At 38.7% G+C, this 9,095-nt stretch overlaps 1 pseudogene; it reads left to right on the top strand.

Moving 5' to 3' along the window:
- Nucleotides 1–7,945: 7,945 nt before the first annotated feature.
- The window catches only part of LOC129091151 (LHFPL tetraspan subfamily member 3 protein-like), a 20,068-nt pseudogene continuing 18,918 nt past the window's right edge, over nt 7,946–9,095 (top strand).

Here is a 9,095-nt window from a genome sequence, read left to right as displayed (position 1 = left end):
CAGGTGTTAATATGACCTCAGAGTGGAGGCCCAGCAGATCCAAGCATTCCAGTTCAGTTTATTGCACATTAGGACGGTTATTCTTGTGTTTCAATTGGCAAAAGTTTGGATGGTACCCGTAGAACCACTTGGTTTTAACATTACCCCCTCCACTTTTTTAAATACTCTATTGATGCAATGGAGACTACACTGTTCAAGTGGCTCTTTTTTTTCAAAAATGTAGCAACACTTTTCCGGAGACAATCTATGAGTCCATTATTTGAAACCTTGGAAAACATGTTGAGGAGGAATTCATACAATAAGTGGAGGAACTAATTCCATGAATATGGAATTGGCGGTTGGGGGTCCCAGTCAACACCAGGCCAGTTCCTGGGTTGGGGCTCCGAGTTGACGTCTCAAAAGTTTCTGTGTTGGGGTACTGGTCAACAACTGCTGCACCTGTCCAGTTGGGGGTTTGACAGACCCTCCCCCCTCCCCCGTCTAAACTGCAAGTGCATACGATGTGTTTCTACTCGACGTCTCACACAACAGATATGCCGTCATTGAATATATACAGATGTGTGCACTGCACTTCCGCTCCGTCTCACCGCGTCTTGAAGTCTTTTGAAATTTTCTGCATTTTTTTCAGAGATGTGACGGAGACACTTGCTTGAGCATACTTCAGAGTGAACAGTCAGCCGGTAAAATCATACTTTATCTTTCATTTAGTAGGCAGTATTCAGCATGTTTTTACACAATTTTGAACAGAGCCTGTATCTCTGGCCGTTGAACAGCTGATAGAGGTCGATGCTGGGAGTCGGCGATGCACTCAGCTGTGTTATCAATAGCGTCCCCTATCACTGGGGGCCGGTTAAAAGTTGTCAGTGAGTAGTCAGCAGTCAATCTATGTTGTATTTCCTACCTTATATGTGCAATAATGTATATCCAACCAGTCAATCTGATCATATTGTTATTTTAGCTTTTGTTGTTATTTTACGATTTAATAATTTATTATACCTTTACTGTTTAATTATTTGTAGTACTTGTTTTTTTTGTTTCTTTGTATTGTTTTCTTCTGATACCTCTTGATGTCCTCTGCACTATGCTGCTGTAATCCTGCAACTCTCCCCACTGTGGGGCTAATAAAGGATTCATTTACCTTATCTTATCTTATTTTACACATGCACTCGCTCACTCATTCACGCACACACAAGACTGATGTCATTATCTCCTGGTTGTGTTTTTGGTGAATCAATAATAGTGATCAGATGTTTGATACAGAGCCACTTCCTGTTTGAACTTTGACCAGCTGTTTTTGAGGATTATTCAAAACATTGTGCATTCACACGTTTATCATTGTTATTTCAGAGCTGATGGACAAGTTTTTCAAAATAAGAGTCGGATTTTAATTTGTAACTTGGTTCTTAGGTGTCATCCAAGATGGCGGCTGTGTTGAAATGAGATGGTGCTGTTTTTGATTTCATGGTTTGAAATAAAATACGGGCGTGAAAGAGCTAGATGTGAACAGACTTCATTGCTATTGCTTCAAATAAATACTGATGACAAATAGATCAACATTTTTCACCAAAAGAGAATCTGAATGAACGAAGGCACCGAGCGAACAGACAAATAAAACCAAAGGAACAAATATGCCAGACTGAAGCTGAATGAAGGAGGTGAGATAAGGCTTACCGGAGGATCAGTGAAGACTCAAACTCCCCCCATTCCTTCTTCACCGTCTCCTACAGTGTCTACTTCAATGTCTTCTTCACTTGTCGTCTTCAATTGTATTCTTTACTGTCACCTTCACTGTCTCCTACAGTGTCTCCTTCAATGTCTTCTTCACTTGTCTTCTTCACTATCCCCTTCACTGTGTCCTTCTTTCGCACCTTCAGTGTCTCCTTTTTTCCCTCCTTCAGTCCCTGTGCAGAAACAAAGATGGAGAGATGAAGCTTTCTGTCTTCCTTACAGATTTCTGCAGCTCAGCAAGACTCGCTGTGATTCCTGTTCACATACACGTTAATCCACATCCACCCTTCAACACCTCCTTCCTCTCTTCCTCCATCTCTTCCTTCCCTCCGTCCTCCCGTCATATATCCTCACAGCTTTAAGAATCACGGCTCACACTCACACAACCTTCAGCTGCACACACACACACACACACACACACACACATACATACACACATACACACCTCCCCGTCGACAGCCGCCACAAGAAATGAGAGGCTGAAACCACGGCAACCTGACAGCATCCTAACCCTGCTGACTCCTCCCTCTGCTGCTGAGAGAGAGGGAGAGGGAGGAAGAGAGAGACAGAGGACGGGGGGTGGACACAGAGGGGTGAGAGAGGGGAGATATAAAGAAAGCAGCCATGTTCTTCTTTTTGTGTGTGTGTGTGTGTGTGTGTGTGTGTGTGTGTGTGTGTGTTTGTGTGTTGATGAATTTACCTGGCATGAAGTGAGATGAAGCTTCATCACAATGACATCACGTGATGTCACAGCTCGCTGAACCTCTGATTCGCTATCAGATCTCAAAGTTACAGAGTAGATGAATGTGTCCAGAATCTATTTTAATAGAAGTACAAATTAAAATTCCTCAGAGCCATTATTGAATTAGAACTAATATTCTAGGAGATATTTTGTTAAACTGTGTTCACCTAGACAATCCAACAATTTCCAGAGCTTTCAACATCTCAGGGTGAATCTCATCCACACCTGGTGACACTGCAGAGCTTTGAAAATTCTTCAGGGATCTCTGTCAGAGAAGTCTAAATGCACAAATTCCCTCTCTCCTGAGTTGTATGACAGATGCGGAAGGTTGTATCCACAACGTTGATCTTTGTGTCAACAACTCTGAGCATCTGTCTCCACAACGAAGACTTTAAATCTGACCTACTGCAGAAACATTTCCTCTGGAACTGGAAGTGGGTTAGGGTTGGGGAAATGATGGATTGGGTTAGTGTGAGGGTTAGGGTAATAGCAAGACAACCAGGTTTTGAGTTTGGCAGTTGTCTATAACTTTTTTTTAAAGAGTGCTAGAATGCTGAGATTTTGTGTGCATGCCTCTCTAATACCAGGGCTGATGTGTGGTATGTTTGGTGCCTCTAGCTTGTTCCCTTGGTATAGCTGCCACAGACTCCCATTGGTTTAAGTGTTTGCAAATTTGACTAAGTGTTTTTGGGTTAGGAGTTAGTTTTTGTTTTAATCCTGTCGCTGGGAACAAGTGACAGGATCCATGCACTCACCATCAACTGCTTCTGACCACAATCCTACTATCTGTCATTGAGGCCTTTAGGGCAGGGGCGGCTGTGGCACATGAGGTAGAGCGCTTGTCCCGTAACCACAAGGTTGGTGGTTCAAACCCCTCTACCGGCAACATGCCGAGGTGTCCTTGAGCGAGACACCTAACCCCAAGTTGCTCCCCGGGCGCTTCATTGCAGCCCGCTCCTCCTCCGGGATGGTTAAATGCAGAGAAATAATTTCCCCATTGTGGGACTAATAAAGGATTGATTATTATTATTATTATTAAACTCAATTTGGCTTGGGGCCACTGCTGGTATTGTCGTCTCATAGGAGGGCCACTTCAACGTTCAAGCACTACAAGAAAGCGCAATATTTTTGAAAATTTACTTTTTTATTTCCATGTTTTTAATAACTTATTGAAACATTGCACTGAACTAACACATACAATCCCTGAATACATTTGTGCTTTATTCTATTTCTTGCCAGAGACCTGGCAGCGCTTCTGCTCACACAGCTGAGCAACATTTGCCCTGATCAAGGTTACAGTAGAAACTCTGAGTACAGCTTCAACATGGGCATCACTAAGTACTTGCATTTATTAAAGTTCATAGTCAAGAAAAGTTTTTCACACAGATACGTGCTTCCAAAAAGGCACATTACCCGACTGAACATTTTTGACAGCTCAGGGAAGGATGGAAGTAATTCTCTCATGAATTGTCCAGTCATGTCTGCTTTTCCCTGTGCCTCTCTGAATTTAGCTTTTAGATCACTGTTGCACTGCAAGTCAATACGTTCAGTTTGCAACATACTTGGGACACTCTCCACATCAGCTGAGAAGGGGTCAGCAAACAGCTGGAAAGTGTCACAGCGTGCCTTGAAGTCAGCAAAATGCTGATCAAACTCCTGCAGAAGGTTTTCACTAGCACAGGCATATTCACCCCCACTGAAGGCTGTGTCCTCCTCCACCAGAGACCTGCATGTTGTGAAATGGCTGAGATATTTTACAGAAAGCTGAGTTTTCCACAATTTCAGTTTAGCGGAGAAGGCTTTCACATTTTCATAAGCTGCAGTGATAAGCTGAGCAGGGCCCTGGAGCTTCAGGTTAAGGATGTTCAGCTCCTGTGTTAAGTCCACTAGGAATGCAAGGTCCATAACCCACCCTGGATCATCAGGTTCAGGAACATCCATTCTGTCATCTTCCATGAATTCCTTCACTTCTGCTCTTAAGTCAAAACATCTCTTCAGGACACTACTAAATGATGTACTTTTACTAAAGTAAAGTACATCACCATATGTTGTAAAAAGGCCCTGAACTGGACCTGATGTCACTGACACATCTCAGGACAGCAGACATGACCTGCTGCACAGAGCCTGTTGGTGTACGATGCAGAACGATGCTGGATCTGATGTCACTGACACATCTCAGGACAGCAGACAGACCTGCTGCACAGAGCCTGTTGGTGTACGATGCAGAACGATGCTGGACCTGATGTCACTGACACATCTCAAGACAGCAGACATGACCTGCTGCACAGAGCCTGTTGGTGTACGATGCAGAACGATGCTGGACCTGATGTCACTGACACATCTCAGGACAGCAGACATGACCTGCTGCACAGAGCCTGTTGGTGTACGATGCAGAACGATGCTGGATCTGATGTCACTGATACATCTCAGGACAGCAGACAGACCTGCTGCACAGAGACGATGCTGGGATGTCACTGACACATCTGACATGACCTGCTGCACAGAGCCATTGGTGCTACGACCTGATGTCACTGACACATCTCAGGACAGCAGACATGACCTGCTGCACAGAGCCTGTTGGTGTACGATGCAGAACGATGCTGGACCTGATGTCACTGACACATCTCAGGACAGCAGACATGACCTGCTGCACAGAGCCTGTTGGTGTACGATGCAGAACGATGCTGGACCTGATGTCACTGACACATCTCAGGACAGCAGACATGACCTGCTGCACAGAGCCTGTTGGTGTACGATGCAGAACGATGCTGGACCTCATGTTCCTCTGACTGTCTCTGAACCAGCGTTACCAGTCGGTCATAGCCGGCTCATCCGTGGTGATGCACCAGTCTGTCCACAGCTCCTGATACATCCTGTCTGTGGACACACACTCAGCAGCTCTTCTGCTTTATGGGGACTGTTCCTGCCGACGGACAGGTGTCGGTGTGTGACTGAGACCACATTAGGCTACATTATGTTCTTACTTTTCTTTTATCTCGCCGCGTACGCATCACTTTGATGTATTTTGTCAGAGAGAGACATATATACATATATACGTATATACATATATACGTATATACATATACATATATACATATATACGTATACGTATATATATATATATATATACATATATACATATATACGTATATATATATACATATATACATATATATACATATATATATATATATACATATACATATATACATATATACGTATATACATATATACATATACATATATACGTATATACATATATACATATATACGTATATACGTATATACATATATACATATATATATATGTATATACATATATATATATATATATATACATATATACATATATATATATATATATATATATATATACATATACATATATACATATATACGTATATATATATATACATATATACATATATACGTATATACATATATACATATACATATATACGTATATACGTATATACATATATACATATATATATATGTATATACATATATACATATGTATATATGTATATGTATATATACATATATACGTATATGTATATATATATATACATATATACATATATACGTATATACATATATACATATATATGTATATACGTATATATACGTATATACATATATACATATATACATATATACGTATATACATATATACATATATACATATATACGTATATACATATATATACATATATACATATATACATATATACATATATACATATATACATATATACGTATATACATATATATATATACATATATACATATATACATATATACATATATACATATATATATATACATATATACATATATACATATATATGTATGATGTCCCGCTGGGCAGCATCTTAAAACACTTATTTTTGTAGGTGTTGTGAACGCAGCACGTTGTGACGGATGTCCGCGTTTGCCTGATAGACACGAGGCAGCCAGCCAGCACGGAGAGAACTCTCCATGGCAACGCTGCTGTAACTCTCCATGGCAACGCTGCTGTAACTCTCCATGGCAACGCTGCTGTAACTCTCCATGGCAACGCTGCTGTAACTCTCCATGGCAACGCTGCTGTAACTGTCACTCATTGAGAATGTTTCTCTGCTTGCATCCAGCCCGGTCGATGTCCCGCCCCCAGAGCCATATACCCACCGTGATTGGTAGGTTCGTTCAGCTTACACAACACTGTAAAGTCATTCATATAACACATATATATGTATATATGTATATATATATATGTATATATATATATATATGTATATATGTATATACGTATATACGTATATGTATATATATGTATATACGTATATATGTACATACGTATACATATATACGTATATATATATATACATATATACATATATATGTATATATGTATATATGTACATATATATACATATGTATATACATATATATACGTATATACATATATACGTATATATGTATATACATATATACATATATACGTATGTATGTATGTATGTATATACATATATACATATATACGTATATATGTATATATGTATATATACATATACATATATACATATGTATATATGTATATATATATATATATATGTATATATGTATATACATATATATATATACGTATATATGTATATATGTATATACGTATATATGTATATATGTATATATACATATACGTATATATATATATATATATATATATATATATATATATATATATATATATATACATATATACATATACGTATATGTATATATATATATATATATATACATATACGTATATGTATATATATATATATATATATATATATATATATATATATATATATATATATATATATATATACATATACGTATATGTATATATGTGTATATATATGTATATATATATATATATATATATACATATATATATGTATATCAGAGCTGCCAACATACACGATTTTGGCGTAGCAGATACGATTTCCAGACCCCAATTACGCTGCTACGCTTGACTTGAATATCTACGCATTTCCCAACAAATCGATGTCAATCTTTTAGCAGGCAGCCACGTCCATGTGTTGACATCCAACCAGCCGTAAAGCTCATAAGCCCTCTTATGATTCGTTCATTGCGTCGGAAAAGAGTCAATACAATGGCCGTTTTGTTTTTTTTTCGAAAAAGAGGCGGGTATCTGAACAGCGTTACAAGCTGGAGTACAACGTTGAATGGCCGATGGGTGACCATACGTCCGTATTTCCCGGGACATGTCCGTATTTCACGTCCTGTCCCGGGTGTCCCGGGTTATTTTTAGAAAGTGAGGAAATGTCCTGGTTTTTAAAATGACCTTCTTTGGACCATTACATTTACATGCACTAGGGCACTGCCCACGGCGCTGCGTGCGACGTAGCCTAATCCCCGCCCCTATGCTGTCAGCCCTATTCATCAGAACGTAGACAACGTGACTGTCAGTCATACGCAAGCAACATGCCGAAGCGCAAGTGCTCGTTTACCGACGAATTACTAAAGAGTTTCCCGGCTTTCAGACCGGGTCGAGACAAATGGGAAGCCTTGTGCACAGTGTGCAAAGCAGGCACATATGTCTCGGTGTCCAATGGAGGTGCAAGAGATCTGAAAATCCACCTGGACACCGAGAAGCACAAAACAGCTGTCCGAGGCGAGGGTAGTGCTAGCTCGATCACACAGTACTTTCTCAGACCAGGGAACGAGGATGCAGTGCTGCAATGAAACACCACAACAGGAGGCTGCATATGCTCATTTTCATTTATTTGAATTATTTTCAATGATTGTAAATCAGCTCATTGGTTAATTCCCCCCCAATAGCCCTACAAAACAGACTTTATTTTGTTCATTACTGAGGCTAAGTGGAGTTCAGAGTTATTGTTAACTTGTTAAGTGAAGGATGTTAAGATGCGACATTATTTCTTTCATTGTGCTGTTCATTCATTACAGGAATTGTTGACTCAAGCATTTTGAATAAATACATTTTGAATAAAATTATCATTTGTTATTGGAGTTATTGTTATTGACTTTTACTGAAAAGCATTTTTAATAAACCAACTGTAAATATCTTGTTCTATCTATATAATATAATATACCGGTATAATTGAATAATAATAAAATACTATTAAAGCAGCAGCATCCTCCACATGACCGCCACCCCCCCCGACAAGGTGTCCTGGTTTTCCCAAATGAAAATATGGTCACCCTATGTAAGGCAGATTTCAGCGTCCGGCATGGTGGTCGTCACGATGTTGAAAAGCACACCAGGACCGGCAAACACCAGTCGTACAAAGCGGCGATGGAGTCTACAAGGCCAATCGCGGGTTTCCTAACTCTTGATAAGGACACTAGTGTCATAAATGCTGAAGTGCTGGCGGTTGACTTTCTAGTGGAACATAACATCCCGATCGCGGTGGCCGACCATATATATATATATGTATATATATATATACATATATATATACATATATATATGTATATATATATATATATATATATATGTATATATATATATATATATATATATATATATATATATATATATACATATATATATATATGTATATATATATATATATATATATATATATATATATATATATATATATACATA

Source organism: Anoplopoma fimbria, chromosome 1, assembly GCF_027596085.1.
Source record: "Anoplopoma fimbria isolate UVic2021 breed Golden Eagle Sablefish chromosome 1, Afim_UVic_2022, whole genome shotgun sequence".
Classification (NCBI taxonomy): Eukaryota; Metazoa; Chordata; class Actinopteri; order Perciformes; family Anoplopomatidae; genus Anoplopoma; species Anoplopoma fimbria.
This window is presented reverse-complemented; position numbering and strand designations above follow the sequence as displayed.